The sequence below is a fragment of the Pinus tabuliformis genome, chromosome 2_2 (genome assembly GCF_031772625.1).
Source record: "Pinus tabuliformis cultivar Carrire ecotype Pingquan chromosome 2_2, CPIR1, whole genome shotgun sequence".
NCBI lineage: Eukaryota > Viridiplantae > Streptophyta > Pinopsida > Pinales > Pinaceae > Pinus > Pinus tabuliformis.
In genome coordinates this window covers 49,519,706-49,546,872 of record NC_142300.1, presented here as the reverse complement: position 1 = coordinate 49,546,872, position 27,167 = coordinate 49,519,706, and positions in this window count along the sequence as shown.

Here is a 27,167-nt window from a genome sequence, read left to right as displayed (position 1 = left end):
ATCTATGATAATAAAACATTCAAGCATCTATGATAATAAAACATTCTAGCATTCCAAAATCTATAAGGAAGCTGGAGCACTTACAAAGGATTATGATTGGTCATGCTATTGAATATTTATTCAAGTAGTACAAGGCCAATCAAATAAAATTTCCATACGAAGTTTTCCTTATGAATTCATTGAGAGAATTGGACTTAAGAAGATGATAAAAAATGAAGTCACTACCTCTGTGCTTTGGTAAATAAGCCAATCTCCAACACATTGTCTTGAAAAAGTGCAATAAATTGGATACATTGCTAGATTCTTTTGGTAATTTAAACAATCTACAACACATCGTCTTGAAAAAGTGCAATAAATTGGATACATTTCTAGATTCTTTTGGTAATTTAAACAATCTCCAACAGATTGAGCTATTTGAGTGCAAGCTTGAAGACACTTCCAAATTCCTTTAGTAAGTTAAACAAGCTCCAATAGATTCAACTGATTACATGCCAAAATTTTGAGATCCTAGTAGGTTCCTTCTCTACTTTAACCAAACTCCAACAAATATCATTATCTAATTTCCCAACTTTAAAGAGGCTTCCGAAATATTTTGTAATTTAACCAACCTCCTACAAATCAAGCTGTCCTAGTGCCTCTCTTTAGAAATGTTATGTTGTAGCGGCTACAACACCCTCCAAAATTTTGGCTTGCACTTAAATTTCAGAGACTTCCTTTACCCTTCCCTCTATTGTTGCAAACACTTGAGCTCATTTCATGAAATTTGTTAGAGTCTTTTCACCCCTTTCACTTGTTTGATCAACTGTCATATTTTGGCATGTTTGATTGTTTTAACAACCTTGCGGTCCTTTTTTGATGATTTCAAAGGTTGGTATTTGTGTATTCGGGTTGTCCTAGCACAAGTGTTGTCATGGTCGTCCAAAGTCCATCTCAAGTGTCACACTTGTTGCTTTTCGTTTTAAGACAAATCTCACAGAGGGTAACGATTTGTCTTGTTGCTCTGGTGGTCTATGTTGTCGTGCCATTGAAGTATGTTAAGTGTGTGATCACAAGTTCAAGTTATTCACAATTTCACTTTCCTCCCAGAATTAGCCATTTCTTCAAAAATCCTTCTGACCGGGCAACTCACTTTCACTGGACCCCGACTGAACTATGCATTGCACAATCTCAACCCTCAGTGATGCAACCTTGCTACCTGGAACTGCACAGTGTGCAATCACTGCCCCCCAGGGAAGTTGCACTGCACAATTCCAGAGCTGAACAACCTTCCTTCATCCCGAGAATTGCACAGTAACTTCTTCGAGCCTAACCTGAACTGCACATTTCACAAGATCAGTCATCAAGCTTCTTCCCTGCATTCTGGAACCTCGTAATGTGTAGAGGACCAAGCCCGCCTTGCCTCCCAAAACTGTGCAGAAGTGTCTCCTCAATGTCCTCCCTAAGCCGAGACTCACTGATCTCAAGAACTGTGCAAACTTGTCCTCCCATGACCCTCTATTTCCTAGTCTTGCCTTGCCTTTGAAATATACGCAGACTTACCTCTTAGGGTCCCATCCTGCACCAACCACTAACTGTCTCAACTGCACAACCCTGTCTGCCAGTGGCTTCTCCATAGTTTTACCCAGCAGTGAGGATTGTGCTCAGAAGTTCCTCATCCAAGCCCAAGCTATGCTCTACGTAGTCTTAGTGACCAACCTCCCTCCCTGTCACCTGGAACTATATAATGCATAGTTACTGGGGCCTCTTTCCCAGCCTGTCACCTGTCCTGGGCCCAATCCATGGATAACAATGTTTCATCTTAGATTAGGGAGTTTTCGGATTTGATGTCATCCCGTCATGAGTGAATTCTAGGAAGAGATACACTGTTAGATCATGGTGAGACAACGAAGAAGGAGAATAAGGAGTGAACATGCTAGAAGACTCACTTACAACTGGATGGAAAAATAAGTTTATCAAGAACAAGCGAAGGGAATACATGCATGAAAACACCTCTAAAGAGCGAATATCATTGAAGACCTCGCATCATCAAGCTATGCGGAGGAGAAGAGAAAACACATCCAAGAACACATCTATCACTCAACAACAACAATGACTTGACATTGAGACCTCAACAAGCTAGTCCATGTCAGCAGTGTCATGTCAAGTCGTGTCATGAGTTGTCAAAGGTCACATCACTATTATGAGCCATGTATATTGTAATGTAAAGTGAAAGTCCAATGGACACACATGAATGTGAAGAGTCATGTCAGTTGAAAAGTCATAGGAAGTTGAATAATCATGAGGGTAGTCAAAGAGTCACAAGGGTCAAGCATCACCCCTTGGTTATTTATACCCCCTCATTATATGAGAAAAGGACTTTTCACCTTGGCTCCTACTACAATGAATAAAGAGTTTTAGTCAGTTATTTGAGGAGCAAGGAGTGGCTCCAATGTCTCACTACTGGGGCTAGTGACGTATGATGTAAACATGTGTCTTGGAACTTTTTCTTAATACAAAACCTTCTCAGGCCATCACTTTTCCATGCATGAATTATGGATGTTTGTAAGACTATTATGTGAGCATTTATATTTCATGTTTGTTTCTCATGTACTAAGATAATTGAACTATTTTGGTTGTTTTAGTGATTATCTTGTTGGGAATGTGCTGTAATGGTTATCACTGTTGTCTCATCCTTGTGGACTACTCCACAGGATACTAGACAAACCTTTCCCTGCTCATCAGTTATAATGACCGTCACTTCTGTTGTGGACTATTCTGGTGGATGGTAGACAGATATTTCCCTATTCTTTGGTTTTAATGATTGCCGCATCTGTTGTGGACTATTTTGCTGGATGTTGGATAGGTCTTCCTAGTTTACGTGTGTCTCTTCCTGGGTGGTACTATTACCTCTCACTTAGAGGCTAACTTTTCTCCCCCTTTTGCAGTAAGAGAACCTAGACATAGTTACATTGCACACTCACTAGGCACACTCACCTTGATTTTCGAAGGTACCATTGAAACACTCCCTTGTGATGAAAGCTAGAGCCAAGGAAAATCTCTAAGTATTTGCAACTGGGCCATCATACCAGATGGGACTCCTACACCAAATGATGTGAGGTTTGATTGGGACCTCATATCAGGGAGATCCCTGAATGTTGGCTGATCCAGCACTGCAACATGTTGGGTGTGGAGCCTGATTATCTTCTATATTCAAAGGTATCGCCACATTGGACCCCAGTTCGAAATGTGGGCGGAAATGCTGCCCGTAAAATATTCGCTGCAGGGGGGGTCCAGGAGGGGGCGGCTGTGACCTTTGGGAGCCCCCCCCTGGCGGGGGGTTTCAGGGGCAGCTCCCCCGAAGCTAAAAACAACTATAAAATTGCCTTGTAAAAGTATAGTAATTTCTAGTCAATCTGGGCCGTTCATTAGGCAGATGATCTGACGGTAGAACCTATGTTTAGTTTAGGGTTTTTTGCCCTAGAAGGCAACCACTCTCTATGTATGAGGGCACTGTATTTGAGGCTGTGTGATAGATGTGTATTCTGTGAGTGGGAAATAGAGAGGTGAGATTGTGAGAGAAAACAGAGGATATTACAGCGGATCTACTGTAGGTTGTGTCTCTTCATTTTGCTGGATAATAGAAAGGAAGGACTAGCTGTTCGGGGTGGACGTAGCCCAAACTGGGTGAACCACGTATATCAATGTCTCTCTTGTTTTATGCGTTTTCTGTGTTTATATTTCTGCAATATTTTATGTGTTCCATTGCTCCATAATATATAATTTCTAACACAACATTTTTGGCACTAGAAGGAGGGTCGCCAGTAGTTTATGGCTGATTGTCCCACCAACCCCACTCATCCATTTTTTGGTCAAGGTAGTGACATTCACTCCCTCTCCTCTACTCACAATTTTGAAGTTTGTAATTCCTCACCTCCCAGGCCTGAACATGAAGTCCCGTACCATCAAATACGAGCTATCCATCCCATCACCTGTCAATTTTCAAAAGCTGTTGGACTGATTCTGGGAGTGTATGCCCTTCCATATTCTCAAAAGAAGAACAATACCACCCCCACAAGAGCAGTAGTTACATATGTTGAAGAATCGATATTTGCCACTTTTGAAGAGCTAGTAGAAGTTGCAGAGAAAGAAGAAGAACCTCTGATCTTTCAAGGAGAAGAAGAAGGCAACCCCTTACTCTCGGGTTCAAGTTTTGACAAAGGAGGCAGAGGGGAAGGAAACGAAGGAGGAGGAGAAGAAGAGGAGGAATCTTCAGATTCAGAAGAGGAAGACAATGAAGAAGACAACATGGAATACCAAAATATGGATTGGATGACTCAGGGCCCATTAGCATTTCTGGGTGTCCTGTACAAGATGCAAAGACACGTGGAGAAGCTCTTAACGAAATATGACACTGACAAGACAATTAAGACAAAAGATCACTTAGACACTTTCTACCTACATCTGCAGGTGCTCGAGGTACGTTATGATGACATTGCATGTAGATTTTTTCATGTACCTTGGATGGAAGAGTAACTATATGGTACCACAAAATTCCCCCAAACTCCATCCAAAATTGGAGGGTATTCAAAAGGATATTTCTTGAGAAATTTGTTGAAGAAAAGACCCCTGCCATGTTATTGAAGGAGTTGGGTAGTCTCAAGATGGAGCAGAAAGAAAAGGTCAAAGATTTTAATCAGAGGTTCAACTATAGTTCTTGGATGACACTAAACCTCACGACTCCATCACTATCGACTACTACACTTCTGCCTTGCCGACCAGTATTGTGCAGTTCAGCAAGCGAGCTACGAAACCAAATTTAACAGAAAACTATGAAGAGGATATTTCCGTAGAGAAGGACCTGTGTGCTATTGGAGTCATTGTATATGGTGAAACCACTAATAAATTGAAAGACATGGGTAAGAGGTCTCATACCTTTGTGAGAAAGGCCAAGGAAAAGGAAACGAGCAATATTGAGAACCTTACTCATCTTGTGAAGTCCTTGACCACTGAAATGGATGAACTTAAACAAAGGACAAGTGAGACTACAGTGAGCAGCAGGCCCCCTAGGTACCCAAAAAAGAATAATGTGGCTTCCAACAGCAGCAGTAGCCAACTAACCAAATCTGCATAGAGCTCCAACATGGTTCTGAACATTGAGAAAATCGCTACAGATTCATACTGCACGTTCCACCATGAACATCATTCAGAAAAAACGTGCCCAGAATGGAACCATGGAATGAGTAGCCTTGTTACACAGTTGTATGAAAAGGTCATGGTTGATGAACTACCAGAGCCTAATGAAGACGAAGAAGCTGCTACAACTGATGAAGCTCCAAGCATTGGGCATGTAGTAAATATGTATCAGTATGGTCTTGTAGCCTAGAAGACCACCACCAATAAGGAGCCTCTGCGTGACGGTCTAGCCCGGAAGAAAAATAACTGATACAAATTGAGGATTCAAGGGGCCAACACTGTGATTGAGGTACCGAAACAAAAATTTAGAGAAAATATGTTAAGGAAAATGGTCCTCCAGTCGACTCAACATAGAACACTCAGAGCAAGTCTCAGAAGACAATTTCAATGAAAAGTGTTTCCATAAGCAGTAAAGACAGAACCATCCCAACGGAAACCATGAATTCGGTTCCACCCTCGGACACCTCGGTGAGTCTCACCGCAATAGAGTACAACATTGTAGAAGACATGAAGAAGGCTCGTGTAAATATTTCTCTGTTTGAACTTACAAAAATCATGAACCAATGAGACATTCTTCTACGAGCACTTGGGAAAAACTCTACTGGTGATGCCACCTCTTCAAGCAAGGGATCTAGTAAGTCTCCTAATGCTCTCGCATCTGTGCTTAACGCACTCCACATGGAGGAGGAAAAATCACTCTACCCACCATTCTTGTTGTCATTCAAAATCTTTAACTTCAATGTTCAAAACTGCTTGGTTGATTTCGGTGCATCGGTTAATGTCATGCCACTCTTTGTGGCCAAGAAAATCAATGCTCAATGGAGTAAGACAAATGCACAGATCATCCAACTAGATAGAACTTGTGTGCCAACAATTGGTGAACTCAGGGATGTGATCATCTTCTATTATCTGATGAATGAGTTCATCAATACATCAATATTATAGTTGTGGACATCCTAGAAGCATACATAGTATTGCTGAGAAGAGATTGGTCAAGCAAGCTGTAGGGATACTTTTCCACTGACTGGTCACACTTATGGCTTCCACATAAGGGCAAGATAAGCCAGATCTGAGTACTATCAGAGAGATACATGAAGCACAACGTGACTCCCTTGAATGGACATAACAAGCCATTGGATTTTGCGGAACTAGCTTTCGACAATTGTTTTTTAGAGACACAGTAGGGGTGCTATCTTGCAAAGCCATCCCATGTCCCACTAGACACACAATTGGACATCCTTCCATGTTCAATTGGTAGAAATGAAACTTGTACAGTAAGTAGTAGTAGTAGTAGTAGTAGCAGTAGTACCAGTGTGGTAAGCGGTCCCTGTATAGACAATATATGGACCATGTACTTTGACGGGTCCAAAACACTGGACGGTTCTGGAGCTGATTGTGTTTTAATAGACCCGATGCAGAGGAAACATTTAATATATAGTTGCTTGGAATTCAAGTGCATGAACAACATCGCAGAGTATGAAGCATTGGGCTTACAGAAAGCCATTGACCTCAAGATTGTTGTCCTAAAAGTGGAAGGTGACTCCAAAATAGTGGTGCGTCAGGTATGTAACACTATACACCGTGTGTCACCTTGTCTTAAGAGTTATCAACAAGAGGTATGGTGACTCATTTCTCATTTCATAGCTTTCAATATTACTTCAATGCCAAGAATGCATAATGCAGTTGCGAATGCCTTGACAAATACAACTGCTAGGATGTTACTGTTATGGGATAATTTTACTATTGAAAATTTGTATAAACCATACATCCCACACAACATAACTAATTTATGTGTTTTTTATGATGATCAACAAATTCTACATTTCATGGATAATGGTGACATATTCAAAGATGTAGTGATAGACGAGGATGAGCACGAACAGTCTTTGTAGGACGCAACTAGTATAAGCAAAGGAAACCTCATCCCCAAGGGTGTGGTATCATCGAAAAAGATGTATGACCTACAAAACTGTTTTCAGGGACTTATGAATGCTAAGACCCATAGCTCTACATTGTCACATGAGAAGATCAATCTGGGAACAGAAAAAGATTCGAAGTATGTGAATCTCGGTACTTGCTGTACAACACATGAGCGACAAGATTTTACCCGCCTCTTCAAGAAGTACTGTGACGTATGATGAGCTTAAGACATATGCCACACGAAAAATCCAAAACATGATATTGATCAAAGAAGGGGCCAAACCTTTTCAACAGAAACCGAGGAAAGTTCACCCAACACTTGATCCCCTCATATAGAAAGAATTGACAAAGTTACTGGATGCTCAGATCATTTACAAAGTGCGACACTTGACATGGGTGTCTAACTTAGTACCTGTAAGGAAGAAGTCTGGGGAGATCCGCTTGTGCGTAGATTTCCACAACCTCAATCACGCCTAGGATAAAGAAAATTACCCAATGCTATCCATGGAGCACATATTGTAGAAAATATCTGGGGCAGGGATGTTTTCTTTGTTAGACGATTTCTCAGGTTACAACCAAGTTCTGGTAGTAGAGCCTGAAAAACTAAAGATTAAATTTCATACCAAGTGGGGTATGTTCACGTTCCACTGAATGATGTTTGGGCTGGTTAATGCAGGTGCAATGTTTTAACATGCATTGGACATTGATTTCTGTGGGTTTATTGGATAGAGCGTAGTGGTCTACCTCGATGATGTAGCAATGTTCTCAAGATAGAGGTCAGACCACTAGTGCACCTCAAGCAAATTTTTGAGTGATGCCGAAAATATGAGATATCCTTGAATCCCAAGAAGAGCATCTTCGCAGTGTTCGAGGGTAACCTGCTTGGACACATTGTTGCTAAAAGTGGGATCAAGTTAGATCCGGACAGGGTTCGGACTATCACGTAGATTCCCCACCCCATTAACAAGAAAGGCATGCAATATTTCTTGGGGAAGATCAACTTCCTCAGAAATTTCATCTTCGACTATGCTTAGATCGTCAAGCCTATACAAGATATGATAAAGAAGGATGAAACCTACAGTTGGGGAAAAAGGGAAAATGATGTGTTCACACGTATAAAGAAATAGCATAAGCACTAGCATTGTACAACCCAAACTTTAGAAAATACTTCTTGCTCTAAAATTTTGCTTCCAACACTTCTCTCGCTGCTTTGCTCACTCAGAAGGACGAGTTGAACAATAAGTGATCCATCTCCTTCATGAGCGCAAGCCTGCAAGGACCATAGCTCAATTATCCCACCGTGGACAAACAAGCTTATACAGTGTACAAGGTGGTGAAATAATTCAAACCCTATTTGTTAAAAAACCATTGTATTATCTTTGTCCCACACCTAATAGTCAGATCACTTCTAGTTCAGCAAGAGCTGGGTGAGAGAAGGGCGAATTGGATGACCGAATTACAAGAATACGATCTTGAAATCAAACTAATTCACACCATCAAGGGTCATGGTATTTGTAATTTAGCAACGAAAGCAATCAATGCACAAGAGGAAGAAGAAGATCTCGCAGGTTGGGAACAATAAATAGAAATGTATAATGTCGAGCAAGCCTCTCCCACTTTAAATGGAAAATCTTGGTACGAAGATGTGCGCTGATACCCCGAGCATGGCACCGTGCCTTCTCACTTTTTTATGCGATAGAAGAGGGAACTCTGATTCAAAGAATTATCATACCAGCTGGTGCATGGGGTGCTATATAGAAAGAAACATAATGGGATCTTTGTCAGGTGCCTGGAGGTACAAGATTTAGACAAGGTTGTACATGATCTCCATGATGGACCAATAGGGGGACACTTCACATGTAACACCACAACACACAAGGTCATACAGGCCGGTTTCTACTGGCCTACATTGTTCAAGGATGCTCATGCCTACGCCTGCAAGTGTTTGGTCTGTCAAAGGTGCACCAATAGAAATAAGAAGTTAGCAACCCCACTGTAACCTGTTTCAGTGGAAGAACCATTCCAATAGTTAGGCTTGGATATCATCATGGAATTTTTCCCACATTCATCGAAGCAACACCACTATATTTTGACTTCTACATATTATTTCACGCGGTGGATAGAGGCAGTTTCGCTGAAACAAGTGAACGATAAGGAAGTCATCAAATTTCTGCAACATAATATCATTTCTAGGTTCAACGTTCCTACGTCACTTGTTTTTGACAATGCAATGCACTTTTCTTCGTTAAATGTTTATGACTTTGCATTGGAAAATTGTATTTTCTTGAAAATTTTTTCCAACTATTTGCTAGAAATAATACTACTGTTGTCGTCTCTGTCTTCTTTTAATAACAAGAAAATATGTTTACAATCTTGTACTAGTGCAGACTCTTACCAATACGTAGGCACCCACCTGTAGAAGGCTACAACCTTCTCTTGTTTTCCAGCTTCTACTGGAAGGGAGCTAGAACCCCCTAGCTCTTGTACTAGCCAATGTGTTTACTAGTACATAGGCACCGACCTACAGAAGGCTACGAACTTCTCTCTTCCTCCAGGGACCACGTTTCATAAATTTTTAGACTGGATGCTCCTGGTACACAAAAATACACATGAAGGCCTCGTTTCATCAAATTTTCATACTGGACCCATCAGAAACTTTGAAACTCAAACTACATCAACTAACAATCAGTTAATCTGAACAATTAGATCAATGTCACCAGAACACTGTGTTGAACCCAGAAGCCTGCATCATCATTCAGAACCTGCTGCAACCTAAAAAATCATGCATTAGAATGTATACACTACTTTACTGTACCCAACCTGCGTGTATACACTGTTAGTGTCAGTCTTTCCAACCTTCATCCAGTGATCAAATATGCTCTTACAAAGTGGTCTCAGAGTGTCTAGGTCAAATTTTGTCATTTCAAAGAGTTTTCAAGCAAAATTTGGTCACTAGGCATTAGGTCTAGGGTTTGCTTTCACTCCTTCTAAAGTTGTCCAAATGTCGGTCCATGTCATCATTCTGCTGAGTCTATCATCATTCATAGGGTTTTCATTATCATGTCAGTGTCTAATGAGTCATTTTACACCTTGTTCATGCTTCAGTTGCGCCTAGGCAAGGTCATTTCCCTCTCCTAGGGTTTTGAAAGCTAATTTCTCTTGGATGGTCAAATCACTAGCAAAACTTGTATCCAGATGTTCATACACCTTCCCCTATCTTTAATGTACCTTATCAAACACTTCCCATCACTGAGATCCCCCAAATTCCTCATTTTTCCACAAACCTTAGTTTCTTGCTACAACCTGGCAATTTTCTAGGTTGGGCCTGTGTTTTGCCCTTTTGGACCCCTTCCCCTCACTCGATCTCCACAATTCCACTTTCCCCTACTTCCTAACATCCATCCCTACTTCCAAAAATTTCCCCAAGAATTTAGAAGCCTCTTATCCCCTTCATTTCGCTTCATTTCCACAAAATTCCTTGTTTCACACATCGGGATAAGTTTCACTCAAAAGATGTTTCAGAGCAATCAAAGATGAATTTTAGAAAACTGAGAGAGGTTTTTGTCCACAACATGCCAAAGAAGAAAAACCTCCTTCACTTTTTACACAGGTGTCATGGTTTTAGAGAAATGTCAAAAATACAATCGCCAGATCCAAGGAGGTTGAGCAAAGCACTAAAACGGAGAAAAAGGCCCGATCCACTCCAAATTTTGGCCGAAGCCTCTTTGAAGGAGCATGGTACTTGATGACACACCCCCAGCTCAAATTTCAAAAAATTTGGAGAAGTTTTTGTCAATTTTGAAATTTTTGGTCAAAAAACAGGTTTTTGCCCTCAACGCGTAGCGCGCCGCGCGCTACCCTGAAGATGGGCAAGTCCATTTCTCAAAAACTCAGAATTTTTGGATTTTTCATGACAAATTACACTTTCTCAGCAATTACCAAGACATTTCATCAGGTTTTGAGCCCTCAGAAGGTCAAAAAACATGCAAAAAATGACTTTCTGCCACTTTTTGGACACACAGGGAGCAGTCTTGGGAGATTGCAATTTTGGAGCGAAAAATGACCACCAAATTGAGAAATTCCACTTGGGTTGGAAAGTAGACATCCAGACCTTTCCAAAAAGCCTACTTTTTACTCATTTGGATGCCGGGAAGTGCCCCAAAAGTGGGCTCAAAGGCGCACTACGCGTTGAGATTTGGCGCGCTACGCATCAGGGAAGTTTGCCAGATTTTCACCTACAGCTCAACAAAACGCAGATTTGACTAGTTTTGACTTTTTGGAGTGGTTTTTCATCCTCCTTGATGTAATTGATGTAATTTTATGATGTCATGGCACTTATTTATCTCTTCTAGAAGATTCATTCATAAAAAGTCAAAAATTTAATGAATGAATTGGTTTCCTAGCTTATAGAGGCAAGTTGTTTTGACTGCCTAGATTTTAGTGCTCAGTTTAGAATTGGTTGAAACATCTCCTAGAAGGATGATCTCTACCCCTAGAGGCTAGGGAATGGGTTGGCATGGTCTATATTATGTATTTTCTCAATCATTTTCATGGTTGGAGAGGTTGGACTCTGGAGGGATTAGCTTCTATTGTATTACACTTTGTATCTTTGCAATTTTGGCAAAGGAAAGACCAGGGTTTTGCAGCACTATTTGGGATTCCTGTGGTTATTTGTGTTGATGGTGTGTTCTCTCATGTACTTGTAATATTTGTTATGTGTATCAATTTCCTATTTCTCTTTTCTGCACATTAAGTAAATGAAGTGTTAAGGTAGAATTCATAATTTATATGCTCTGCCTTTAAGTTTGCTTAATATCTATGTTTTCCTCTGTCTAAAGAGAACTCTCGATGGTTTCTTGCTCTCTTTAGCTCCTCACCGGTCATTCCTATCCATTCCCTTAAATCAAAGGCATCAAGACAATCTCCTACCTTGCCCCAAAAAGACCTCTGCAAAAGCTGTGTCCCATCCCCGCACCCAAAATTGCTCTCCCCCTGTTTTCCACCAAAACCCTAAAAATCTGAAATCAAACCTTCTCAATCAGTTTACTAGCCTAAAATCAGTGTTCTTATTGGTCATCTCTGCCCTTTGAAGATCTTTTGTCGAGATAGACCCGGAGAGAGCCCTCTCCTGCCCCGTAGGGCTAGCTACGAGGCTAAGTGGTTTGATGTTGCCTTGGATTTTGTCTTTTTCAGCCTGAGGCCAATTTCAAGCGCTAACATATTGGCGACCATACTGGGGAAGAACAAATGGTTTGCTTGTTGATGTCATTTGTTTATAAGCTACAGACGGAGCCTGAAGTTATGCCAGGTAGCCTTCGAAACGCTTTTTCTTTGCATTAGCGGAAGTAGATAAACGCTGCTTCAGTCAATCTCTGGTCTAGCTTGTAATCGTGACATCTAACTTGTTAATTGCCCCAGTACATGTATCAAGTTCAGATCTGATTGTTGATGGTGGACAACGATCAGACACTGGCAAGGCTGAAATCATTCACCTGGCGACTCTAAATCAGTTTTGAGATCAGATCCAAAGACTCCACTAGAGGATGATCCTGACCAGCAGAAACATGAAGGGACAATATGGACAGATCATGTATTCAAGTTGGAATTTCATCCAAGACATTTTGTTCTTTGTCATAAATTATTTCTTCTCTTTTCCCAAGAATGTCAAGAAGACTTTGCAAAGTATATTGTATTTGAGAAGAGATCCTCGGCCTGCAGTTGATTCTTTCCCTTTGAAGATCGTGAATACCAAAGATTTGCATGCCTTTGAGCTTGATCAAGACCTTTCTTCTAAATTTTGTGATGACCATCTTCAGATTGATGAACCTCAAAAGACCAAGACCGATTCTATACCTGCTGTACATACCCCTACACCTTGTAAAATTCCAGATCGGTATAAACCTCTTGTTTTACCTTCTGTTCTCCATGCTTTCCCCAAAAACTATGATCTATACTTGCCGAGGTTTGACGGTGAAAGTAAGAATGTCAACGCTGAGCAACATGTGCAGAATGTTGAGAATTTTCTAGATCTTTTTTAAGTTAATGAAGAAGATGTCAGTATAAGGATTTTTGCTCTTTCTTTGCAAGGCAAAGTGAAGAGTTGGTTCAAAGCCCTGCCTGATGCGAGCATCTCAGATTTCCGGCAGTTCGTCAAAGTCTTTCTTGACAGATGGATGATCGGGCAGAACCTTTTCCTGATTATAGAAGAGTATAACCAACTGAAAAGAATGCCAGGGGAGACAGTACAACAATTTTCTGCCAGATTTAACCAAGTTTATTATTCGATGCCAGTTGATATAAGACCTTCTCCTAGATCTGCTCTCTTGCACTATCCGGGTGCCTTTGATCCAGAGATGGAGTTTCAGCTGAGAGAAAGGAATATTGCAACACTTCACGAGATGTAGAACAGTGCAGTAAATGTAGAGGCACATCTGCTGATCCGAAGGGCAAGGTTGAAAGAAGAAGAGATGAAAAACATAGATCCGGCTGAATCAACATCTCTAGAGGTGAAGCTTGACATTTTGGTAAGTGCAGTAGAAAAGATGATGGACAAGATCAACGCAAGGAATGATTATGATGTTCAAGCTCATGGCTCGCTGATTGAAGAAGAACAAGTTGCTGACCCAAAACATTTTGTTTCTGATCCCAGTTGTCATAGTGATTGTTTTATAGATCATTGTGAAGAAGAGAGAGCTGTCGATATGATGTGTATGTTTGATGATGAATTGCCTCAGTTTGATCAGTATGATGATGATTATGTTCTCCAAACAGAAGCTAATCTTGCAATCAAACAAGCAGCTAGTTTGTGGGAGGAAGAAGTTCATTTTCAGCAGCTCAAATACAGTGATCAACCGATGCATATCAGCTATGACAATGACGAGGAAAGTGTAGCAAATTTTGAAGTAAGTGAAGGATCTTTGCCTTTTTGTTTTGATTCGTTTCAGTTCATCAGAGATAACTACCATGCAATCAGAAATCAAATGTCAACAAGTCTTGATTTGAATCATCTTGAGAGCAATGAAAATTTTGTTCAAGACTTCTCATATTCAGATTTGCAACCCCTGAAAGTCATTGATTGTCAAGTTGCAGCTGAAGACTTGGAAGTGGACACACATGATTTAATGATTCAAGGTGACTCCATACCGTTCTGTTTTGAATCATTTCAGTTTTTGAAGGGTAGATTGCATAGTGAATCTTCAAATGAACAACCTATAACAAATCAACAATCTCTCAGTGTTAATGTTGAGGGTGAGACAGATAACAAAATTCTTGAGCAGCCTGTAGCATCAGATTTGCAACCACCAAATGCAATTGAAGGGCAGATTACAGATGAAGCTGTGGAAGACAAAATACATGATTTGATGATGCAGGAAGATTCTATACCCTTTTGTTTCGAAGCATTTCAGTTTATAAGGCAGAATCTTCATAAAATCTCTCAAGAAAAAGATGAACAGCTAGAAGGATGTCATACATTTTCAATGGATACATTACAACAGTCTTTTCAAGTTTTTCATGATCCAATAGCTGATGTTTTGGATGAGGTTTGCAGTCAAAGTCTTTCTCCATTGACTACATGTGAGCTTGAAACATGTGCTGATATGAATTTGATCCGGCAACCGGTTTCTTTCTCATTTTCAGCAGAGGTCTTGTCACAAGGCTCAGATCAAAGTTTGCATTCATGGTATGAGGAGAAGAGAAGTAATCCATTGGATGAGCTAAGTCCCAGTGTGCATGAACTTCAAGATCCTTATGCAGTGTTTTTGGAGGCGGATAGAAAATTCATATCATTCAATGGATCTATTTCTAAGCTATCATGGGAGTTTCCGTTCATTAGTTCTCTCTTGTTGTTCATAAGTGAGCACTTGCAGAAAATTCGAACAGCAGATGGAATACTTACTTGGTTGCATTAGTTGTTTCATTTCACTTGATCAGGTGATGAATGAAACTGTTAGAGTAGGTTTTGATGAATAAGCTCAAACTTGAGCATCATTTCAGTTTGTCGGTTGTGTTTAAGTATCGAGTCAGTTTTTAGTTGAGTGAGAGTCAATTTGTGTTGTCAAGTCATCAGTTTTTAGTCATGCATTTTAGTTTGAGTTTTTGACTCCGTTGCCCAATGGATGAAGGCACTGTCTAGCTCTTACAAAGATCTGCGGTTCTTGGCACCTCCAAGGAGCTACCATCCCCATTGGAGCCAATGTTAGTGTCAGTCTTTCCAGCCTTCCTCCAGTGATCAAATATGCTCTTACAAAGTGGTCTCAGAGTGTCCAGGTCAAATTTTGTCATTTCAAAGAGTTTTCAAGCAAAATTTGGTCACTAGGCATTAGGTCTAGGGTTTGCTTTCACTCCTTCTAAAGTTGTCCAAATGTCGGTCCATGTCATCATTCTGCTGAGTCTATCATCATTCATAGGGTTTTCATTATCATGTCAGTGTCTAATGAGTCATTTTACACCTTGTTCATGCTTCAGTTGCGCCTAGGCAAGGTCATTTCCCTCTCCTAGGGTTTTGAAAGCTAATTTCTCTTGGATGGTCAAATCACTAGCAAAACTTGTATCCAGATGTTCATACACCTTCCCCTATATTTCATGTACCTTATCAAACACTTCCCATCACTAAGATCCCCCAAATTCCTCATTTTCCCACAAACCCTAGTTTCTTGCTACAACCTGGCAATTTTCTAGGTTGGGCTTGTGTTTTGCCCTTTTGGACCCCTTCTCCTCACTCGATCTTCGCGATTCCAGTTTCCCTTGCTTCCTAACATCCATCCCTACTTCCAAAAATTTCCCCAAGAATTTAGAAGCCTCTTATCCCCTTCATTTCGCTTCATTTCCACAAAATTCCTTGTTTCACACATCGGGATAAGTTTCACTCAAAAGATGTTTCAGAGAAATCAAAGATGAATTTTGGAAAAATGAGAGAGGTTTTTGTCCACAACATGCCAAAGAAGAAAAACCTCCTTCACTTTTTACACAGGTGTCATGGTTTTAGAGAAATGTCAAAAATACAATCGCCAGATCCAAGGAGGTTGAGCAAAGCACTAAAACGGAGAAAAAGGCCCGATCCACTCCAAATTTTGGCCGAAGCCTCTTTGAAGGAGCATGGTACTTGATGACACACCCCCAGCTCAAATTTCAAAAAATTTGGAGAAGTTTTTGTCAATTTTGAAATTTTTGGTCAAAAAACAGGTTTTTGCCCTCAACGCGTAGCGCGCCGCGCGCTACCCTGAAGATGGGCAAGTCCATTTCTCAAAAACTCAGCATTTTTGGATTTTTCATGACAAATTACACTTTCTCAGCAATTACCAAGACATTTCATCAGGTTTTGAGCCCTCAAAAGGTCAAAAAACATGCAAAAAATGACTTTCTGCCACTTTTTGGACACACAGGGAGCAGTCTTGGGAGATTGCAATTTTGGAGGGGCAAATGACCACCAAATTTAGAAATTCGACTTGGGTTGGAAATTAGACATCTAGACCATTCCAACAAGCCTACTTTTGCCTCATTTGGATGCCGGGAAGTGCCCCAAAAGTGGGCTCAAAGGCGCTACGCGTTGAGATTTGGCGCGCTACGCATCAGGGAAGTTTGCCAGATTTTCACCTACAGCTCAGCAAAACGAAGATTTGACTAGTTTTGACTCTTTGGAGTGGTTTTTCATCCTCCTTGATGTAATTGATGTAATTTTATGATGTCATGGCACTTATTTATCTCTTCTATAAGATTCATTCATAAAAAGTCAAAAATTTAATGAATGAATTGGTTTCCTAGGTTATAGAGGCAAGTTGTTTTGACTGCCTAGATTTTAGTGCTCAGTTTAGAATTGGTTGAAACAGCTCCTAGAAGGATGAGCTCGATCCCTAGAGGCTAGGGAATGGGTTGGCATGGTCTACATTATGTATTTTCTCAATCATTTTCATGGTTGGAGAGGTTGGACTCTGGAGGGATTAGCTTCTATTGTATTACACTTTGTATCTCTGCAATTTTGGCAAAGGAAAGACCAGGGTTTTGCAGCACTATTTGGGTTTCCTGTGGTTATTTGTGTTGATGGTGTGTTCTCTCATGTACTTGTAAGATTTGTTATGTGTATCAATTTCCTATTTCTCTTTTCTGCACATTAAGTAAATTAAGTGTTAAGGTAGAATTCATAATTTATATGCTCTGCCTTTAAGTTTGCTTAATATCTATGTTTTCCTCTGTCTAAAGAGAACTATCGATGGTTTCTTGCTCTCTTTAGCTCCTCACCGGTCATTCCTATCCATTCCCTTAAATCAAAGGCATCAAGACAATCTCCTACCTTGCCCCAAAAAGACCTCTGCAAAAGCTGTGTCCCATCTCCGCACCCAAAATTGCTCTCCCCCTGTTTTCCACCAAAACCCTAAAAATCTGAAATCAAACCTTCTCAATCAGTTTACTAGCCTAAAATCAGTGTTCTTATTGGTCATCTCCGCCCTTTGAAGATCTTTTGTCGAGATAGACCCGGAGAGAGCCCTCTCCTGCCCCGTAGGGCTAGCTACGAGGCTAAGTGGTTTGATGTTGCCTTGGATTTTGTCTTTTTCAGCCTGAGGCCAAATTCAAGCGCTAACATACACTACCTCCTTTAATAAAACCTGCGTATACCTTCAAAACTAATGAAACATAAAATTTCTAAATCAAGTCTATACCAACCAGCAATATACTGAACATCTACTGTCAATTTACAGAGCCTTACATAGGCAGTAGCAAAGATCACCCTTCTCACTTATACAATCAATCAATTAGATATCAAACTCCTTATGCATTCAGTTTTACATTTAGATCTAAGAAGACTTCATTGACAAACAACAGTACTAATCAAATAGATCAGTCATCTCTGAACAACATACTTTTCTTTTGCATACGCTACTTGGAAGAGCCGAACCGATGTGTATACGCAACTTCACCAAAGCGAACCAGCGTATAGATCTGCAAATATTAACTCATAACTTCGCTGCTATTTTGGACTTCAGACAAACCCAGATCATGACATTCAAAGAATAAAACAGGTGTACACAATTAGATATGGCCCAACCAATATCAGATCATTCAATGATAAGTCATTTCAGGTCTCATGATCCTGATCCAACATTGAATTCAAGGTGCACAAAATATTTCAGATCAAATCACCAACATAGCCCCTGCAACATAAAATATAATTCAGAAGGAGGTATTCCTTAGAAACCCTTTTCACTTGCACACTTTGGCCTTATGATCTTCTCCTCCTTATATAGTTTTAGGCCTTTGTCAATATCTCAGACCAAAACCACTTAAGACCCGTGGTATTCTTGGGCAGGATCAAATAGTTGTTACTCCACTCAATATTGTGGGCTAATACCATGGTACCGACCCCTGGTATTTTCTACTCTTGAAACTCCTTGATTTTCCAACCTATACGCATTTTTTCTCTTGCGGGATTGTGTGTATACGTATAATCGCTTTTTGTTTTGTGGACCTGCATGTATACGCTTTTTTGACTAAGTGGACCTGTGTTTACATCTTAAAATGCTTTTCACCATCCTTTACCTTCAACTTCTTCATTCTGATTAGTAGACTTTAGTTCCATCTTCCTATTTTTCTGTACCAATGCCCTGTTACATCTGAATGGATTTGTTACATTGTGGGTTGCTTTTCATCAAAACTGAACTGACCTGTGAGTGAGTTGCCATCAAGGACAACACTGTATCATAATGCCAACAATATCCCCCTTTGGACTTGATGGCAACTGTGCTGATGTTGATTACTGCAAGCTGTAGAAACTGCTAGAGATAACAAGCAACACCAAAATACTCTCCCCCTTTGACATCAAGGGAAAATGGCAGACCAAGTTATTCTACCCCTTTGATATACATTATGTTTTCCATGCCCCCCCTAAGTACATGCCGAGTCTACAGAGATATGTTTCAAAAGAATAACATGAATCTATAACTCAACTAAGTGAATATGACCTCCCTATGACCAATTACTCATACATACATCAATCACCCAACCAAGTGGAGATACACCATATTTGAGTCATCCACCCAACCAAGTGGGGATACACCATACTTGAGTCATCCACCCAACTAAGTGGGGATATACCAATTGTTAATACATGACAGAAATACAACAATTATTACATCATCCATCCCATGCAAAGTGGGGATACAAATTACATCATATGTCCAATATGACTCATTGAAATATAGACCATGACAGAAGAAGTCATATCATATCATATAAGTATCTGAAGCCATAGCTGAAATCAACAACCATGATGCCAACAATGTTGAATGTGAGTGAAGGCTAATGCTCTCCCTGAACCTATGCTATCGTTTTTCTGTCAAAAAAACATATACGCTCCTTCAGCCACAGAAACCCACGTGTATACGCGACTATACTTCATGAAACCCGCGTATAATAACCTTCCTCTGAAAACTGGATTTAACAGCAGGATGATGCAACAACTACTCCCAGCTTTTGTCTGAGATATTCAAATGTTTCTCTGGGAAGTGGTTTAGTGAATATATCAACAACCTGTTCTTTGGAGGGAACATACTCCAATTTAACCTTTTTTTCAAGCACTTGTTCTCGTAGAAAATGGTACTTAATGGGTATGTTCTTGGTCTTGGAGTGCATGACAAGATTTTTTGAAATAATGATGGCACTTGTATTATCACATAGAATGGAGATGGGTGGAGTGCATGTGATATGAATGTTTTGCTATTTGCATCATTCAAAGTAGTTGTGTGCAGCAAGATGCAATGGCCACATATTCTGCTTCAGCTGTAGATAAGGAAATCAAACTTTGTTTCTTTCTGAACCATGACACTAACCGAGAACCCATATAGAATGCACCTCCACTAGTGCTCTTTCGATCATCAACATTTCCTACCCAATCTGCATCTGTATATGCATGAAGAGTAAGGTCTGTATCTTTAGGATACCATAGTCCAAAGTCTTGAGTTCCTTGAAGATATTTAAAAATTATTTTGACTACCTGGAGATGTGATTCCTTTGGATTTGCTTGGAACATTCCAAAAATTCCTACTGCATGCATGATATCAGGTTTGGTACCTGTTAGATAAAGCGAACTTCCAATCATAGATATGTAAGTTGGTTGGTTTACTGTTGGTGATTCATCGTTAGAACTGAGACTGCATCCTGTTACCGTTAGAGTACATATTGGTTTAGAATCTTCCATTCCGTACTTCTTCAAGATCTGCTTGAAATATTTGGTTTGTGAAAGAAAGATACCATCTTTTGTTTGATGTACTTGTAGACCAAGAAAATAAGTAAGTTCACCAAGTAAGGAAATTTTAAATTCTTGCTGCATTACTGAAGCAAAATTCCGACTCATGGATTCTTCATTGATATGAAAGACGATATCATCAACATAAACAACAATAATTAGTAGTTGATCATTTTCAACCTTTGTGTATGAATTGCTATCTACAGAACCTTTTGCGAAACCTTGTTGTTGTAGATATTTGTCAAGGCGGTAATACCAAGCCCTTGGAGCCTGTTTCAGACCATAGAGAGCCTTTTTAAGCTTGCATACGAGTTTTGCATCATTTCCAAGAATGAATCATTCTCGCTGTTCAATATAAACTTCTTCTTCTAAATCTCCATTAAGGAATGCTGATTTTACATCCATTTGATATACTTTGAATTTTTGAAAACTAGAAGGAGAAAGAAACATACTTATGGCTTCAAGTCTGGCAAGATATGCAAAAGTTTCTTCAAAATCTATACCTTCTTGTTGAGCATACCCTTTACAAACAAGTCTAGCCTTGTTTCTAATAACTTCTCCATTTTCATTTAGCTTGTTCTTAAATATCCATTTTGTTCCTATAACATTTTTATCATGAGGTCTAGGAACTAACTCCCAAGTATCATTCTTTTCAATTTGGTCAAGTTCTTCATCCATGGCCTTGACCCAACATTCATCTTTGCAGGCTTCATTTACATTCTGAGGTTCGGTGGAGGATAGTAATGCTAGATAGCTTGAGGTCCCTGTAAGAGTTCTTCTTGTCTGTACACCAACCCCCTTTTCTCCTAGAATTTGAGATTCTGGATGATTCTTCTGAACATACCTGGATGGAGTCTTTTCCCTGTCTGTTGTATCTTCTTCTGGTGCTTCATTGGTTTCTTCTTCTATATCATTTTGATTTGATGCGGGAAAGCATTCCCCAACTTCCTCATTTTCATATTCCTCTCTTGATTTCATTTATTCCAGATTTCTTCATTCTTCATCAATTACAACATCAATGCTTTCAACAATTTTCCGAAGTCTTTTATTATAACATTTATATCCTTTACTTCTGGATAAGTAACCAAGAAGAATTCCTTTGTTTTCTCTGGGTTCGAACTTACCAAGTTTTTCCTCAGTCCTTTTGATGAAACATTTGCTTCCAAATACTCTAAAGTGTTTTACAGTAGGAGGCTTACCATACCAAAGTTCATATGGATTTTGATTGCTATTTATCCGAACATTTTCTTTGTTGAGAATATTCACGGCATCAAATGCAGCTTCACCCCAGAAGGTTGCAGGAGTTCTAGATTCATCAATCACTGCTCGATCCATTTGTTGAACTGTTCTGTTCATTCTTTCCACCACACCATTTTGCTGAGGAGTTCTCGTGACGAAGAATTTCCTCTTTATTGCATGTTGTTCACAAAAGTCAAAAAATTCATCTGATATGAATTATCCCCCTCGATCAGATCTGAGACTTTTTATTTTTCAATCTGATTGATTTTCACCTAAAGCTTTGAAGGCTTTAAACTTTTCAAATTCTTCATGTTTATGCTTTAGTAGACCTATCCAACACATCCTGGAAAAATCATCAATAAATAAAATAATGTATTCTTCTCCACGAGGTGAGTTTTTCCTTGTTGGTCCACATAAATCAATATGGATGAGTTCAGGAGGCTTACTTGCTGATCCTTCTTTTTCATTGAAGTGAACTATGGTTTGCTTACTTGACATGGTTTGCATATGGTATTTTCTAGGACACTGATATTTGGAGGATCACAAAATGCCTTAAGCTTGCATGCTTTTCTTATTTGAGAAAAGCTTAGATGTCCCAATCTTCTATGCCATAGCCACTTTTCATCGGTTTCACTTAGATAGCATTGTTGTTGTCCTCCTTTGAGTATGTATAAGTTTTTTGGAGTTCTTGTTCCTTTGATCATGGTATTTCTTGTATCAAGCTCACGAACCACACATCCATTTGATCGAAACACAACTTCATTTCCTTGATCACACATTTGATTGAGACTCAACAGGTTATGCTTTAAACCATCTACATACATGACATTTCCAACTTTAACCTTTTCCAATATACTAAGTTTCTCCCATTGAAGATTGGTGGTCTGATGGATCCCATGCCTTCGTGATTATTCATCTTGAAAGATCTTCCTTCAAGTGATCAAGCTTCTTTTGAAGGACCTACTCTGATACCAATTGTTGGAAATAATACTGCTGTTGTCGTCTCTGTCTTATTTTAATAACAAGAAAATCTGTTTACAATATTGTATTGGTGCAGACTCATACCAGTACGTAGGCACCCACCTGCAGAAGGCTACAACCTTCTCTCGTTTTCCAACTTCTACTAGAAGGGAGCTACAACCCCCTAGCTCTTTTAGTAGCCAATGTGTTTACTAATACGTAGGTGCCGAACTACAGAAGGCTATGACCTTCTCTCTTCCTCTAGGGGCCACGTTTCATAAAATTTCAGACTGGATACTCCTGGTACACAACAATACACATGAAGGCCTCATTTCATCAAATTTTTATACTGGACCCATTAGAAACTTTGAAACTCAAAATGCATCAACCAACAATTAGTTAATCTGAACAATCAAATCACTGTCACTAGAACACTGTGCTGAACCCAAAAAACTGCACCATCATTCAGAACCTGTCGCAACCTCAAAAATCATGCATTAGAATGTATACACTACTTTACTGAACCCAACCTGCATGTATATGCTACTTCCTTTAATCAAACCCTTGTAGACCTTCAAAACTACTGAAACATAAAACTTTTGAATCAAGTCTGTACCAACCAACATCTACTGTCAATTTACAGAGCCTTACACAAGCAGTAGCAGAGATCACCCTTCTCACTTATACAATTAATCAATCAGATATCAAACTCCTTATGCATTCAATTTTACATTCAGATCTAAGAAGACTTCATTGACAGACAACAATAAAACAAAAATAATGATCAAATATATCAGTCATCTCTGAACAACATACTTTTCTTTTGCATACTCTACTTGGAAGAGCCGAACCGACATGTATTTGCAACTTCAGCAAAGCAAAACAATATATAGATCTAAAAATATTAACTCATAACTTCATTTCTATTTCGGATTTCAGACAAACCCAGATCATGACATTCAAAGAATAAAACAGGTGTACACAATTAGATCTTGCCCAACCAATATCAGATCATTCAATGATAAGTCATTTCAGGTCTCATGATCCTGATCCAACTTTGAATTCAAGGTGCACAAAATATTTCAGATCAAATCACCAAAATAGCCCCTGAAACATAAAATATACTTCAGATGGAAGTATTCATTAGAAACCCTTTTCACTTGCACACTTTGGCCTTATGATCTTCTCCTCCTTATATAGTTTTAGGCCTTTCTAAATACCTCAGACCAAAACCACTTAGGACCCATAGTATTCTTGGGCGGGATCAAATAGTCATTACTCCACTCAATATTGTGGGCTAATCCCATTTTATTGACCCCTGGTATTCTCTAATATTGAAATTCCTTGATTTTCCAACCTGTACGCACTTTTCCTCTTGCGAGAGTGCATGTATACATATATGAACTTTTTGTTCTGTGGACCTGCGTGTATACACTGTTTTGACCAGGTGGACTTGCGTATACATATTAAACTGCTTTTCACCATCATTTACCTTCAACTTCTTCATTCTAATTAGTAGACTTTAGTTCCATATTCCTGTTCGTTTGTACCAATGCCCTGTTACATCTGAATGGATCTGTTACACTGTGGGTTTCCTTTCATCAAAACTGAATTGACCTGTGAATGAGTTTCCATCAAGGAAAACACTTGTATCATAATTCCAATACTATTATCCACAAGGGAATGGTATTTCCAAATCCACAACCAAGAACCTAATTCACATCATCAAAAAGACCATATTCTCTAAGCAGCAAAACTAGCACTCCGCTTTGGTGAATGCTTTATGGGTTGACCGAGTCACACCTAAAAATTCCATAAATACCTCCTCGTACTTCCAGATGTATGGAAAGGAAGTCATCCTCCCATAGAATATCTGCTTGCCTGCTCTCCAATTGTTCCAAGAATCCTAGGGCAAGCCATGTCTCTTAGTTCAGTGTAGGATGGACACATTTCACAAGCTATAGGAAGAAAGGCTGAAGGCAAAAGAAACTTTTTCTCTTCATCAGAACCGTATCAAAGATGGTTTGACATAAAGTCTGTTGGGAAGACTAGCTTCTGTGTGGGTGACTTAGCCTTGAAGTGGGACAAATCCCATGAAGACAAAGGAAAGCACACTAAGTTTCAATCCTTGTGGATTGGACCATACATAGTCCATGAAAATCTTGGCCAATACATGTATCGCCTTCAATCACTTGATGGGAAGATTGACTCTCTCCCTGTCAATGGCCAAGACTTAAAATATTACTTTCAATGAAGATCTGGGACTGTGCCCCGCACTATTTACATAGTATTTTGTTGTTTGATGTTATGTTTCCTTTGGTTTTTTGTTGTTTTTATTATGTAAATAAGTGTTTTACCTTACTTATTTGTGGCTTCCAAGTGTGTGTGTGGCTGAAATTCAAAGAGTCTTGTGACACTGCAGCCCTTGGCCAGTCCTGTGTCTACCTTCTTTGTATTGGTTGTAACTTTTGGCTGATGAAATTATGACGGAAAATACGATCCATCCATAAGGAGAGTTTTGGTCCAACCATGAACCTGTGTCCAGTTTGGAAACCTCATGCCTATAGTCAATTTTTTGCTTTGATGTTTTCAAGGTTATTTAACTAGTAGAAATGGAGAAGGGGAAAATCTAAATGAGCAAACCTAAATCAAAGGTATTTATGTGATTCTTTGAAGGAACAACCTCTCCTACTCTCAATAAGTCGGGATCCCTCTTCCGCCCTAAAATAAAAAAGTGTTGATGCACAATTCACTTTAAATAAATAAATAAAGGCAAAAGAAGAGAAAGTCTTCCTATGGAGAGAGGTGAAGCATGATACTCCACCGGGGTACTATCCAGGCTCGTTGGAAGTGGAGCAATGCTTGTGTTCCGGCGTGACTCCGTCGAGGTACTGTCCAGGCTTGCTGGTAGTGGAGCAAAACTAGAGATGAAAAAATATACTAAAAATCTTAAGCTCGCGAGCTAAACTACCCTTCCCATTTCGAAACAATGTGATATGGCTGAATCTTATGTTGTGTTCAATTGAGAAGGCACAAAGGAAACCATGTCTACCCATGGGGTAAGTGGGGAAGCCAAAGTAATTTGCATGATGAATCAATACTCCTTGAAGGACCAAGGCCATGCACTAAAAAATGAACCATGACAAAGAAGCTGGTATTCAACTAGTGTGTCTCCAAGTGTTGTAGCGGCTGCAACACCCTCCAAAATTTTGGCTTTCACTTAAATTTCACAACCTTCCTTGGTATTTCCCTCTATTTTTTCAAACACTTGAGATCATTTCATGAGCTTTCTTAGAGTCTTTTCACCCCTTTCACTTGTTTGATCAACTGTCATCTTTTGGCATGTTTGATTGTTTTACCAATATTGCAGTCTTTTTCTGGTGATTTCGAAGGTTGGTCTTTGTGTATTCAGGTTGTCCTAGCTATGCAAAGATCCGTTCACACTCATACACAAAGTTTTAAGCACTATCGCACAAGTGTCATCACGGTCGTCCAAAGTCCATCTCAAGTGCCGCACTTGTTGCTTTTTGTTCTAAGACAAGTCTCACAAAGGGTAATGCTTTGTCTTGTTGTTCTGGTGGTCTATGTTATCGTGTCATCGAAGTATGCTAAGTGTGTGATCACAAGTTCAAGTTCTTCACAAGTTCAATTTCCTCCCGCACTTAGCCATTTCTCCGAAAATCCTTCCAACCAGGAAACTCACTTTCACTGGACCCTGAATGAACTGAGCACTGCATTGTCTCAACCCTCAATGATGCAACCTTGTTGCCTAGAACTACGCAGTGCACAATCATTGCCCCCCCAGGGAAGTTGCACTGCGCAATTCCAGAGCTAAGAAGCCTCCCTTCATCCCGAGAATTGCACAATAACTTCTCCCAGCCTAACATAAAGTGCACATTTCACAAGATCAATCATCAAGCTTCTTGTTAGGGTCCAACCCTAACCCCCCTATTTATGTAATAGGATCGAGTCAAAGTTATAGTTAAGTAAGGAGTCAATAAAGCCCATATTAATAATTGTAAGTGGTTGACCCGCATTTAAAGAAGGGACCACAGTTAGTTGCAAATGGGCCATGGTATTAGATAGATGGTATTAATAAGAACCATGGTATTGACCCATGGTATTGCATGTATGAATCCTATATAAAGGATAGAGACTCCCCTTGAGGAGCATCGTGTCTTATCTTGTAATTGATCCCAGCTCTATTGGAGGTTGCCCCCTTGAAGAGGCAAGTGAACATTGCTTTCCTTTCTAAATAATAAAATACTTGCTATTATTTCTTATTATTTTGTGTTCTGGGTATATTTATTCGCATATTTGGTATTCTGGTATCTTCTTGTAGGTTAAGAGCATAACAAGTGGTATTAGAGCACTTTCCAGGGCTAGTGGGATCTCCATTTTTAGCAATTTTTTTTTTTTGGCTAGAGACGTGTTCCGACATTTTTAAACCACGGGATTTGTCGTTGAGCGTATAAACCTGCAGATTTGGGGAGGCATGCACGCAAGAAATACAAGAGGTGGTCACGCTTGTTGGACTTCCTTGTAACCCCTGTGGGTACCCCTTCGAGTAGTAGCGCATGAGACAGAACTGCGCACAGACTTTTTCCAAGTACCCTATGGGTATATCGGAAGCCCCCTA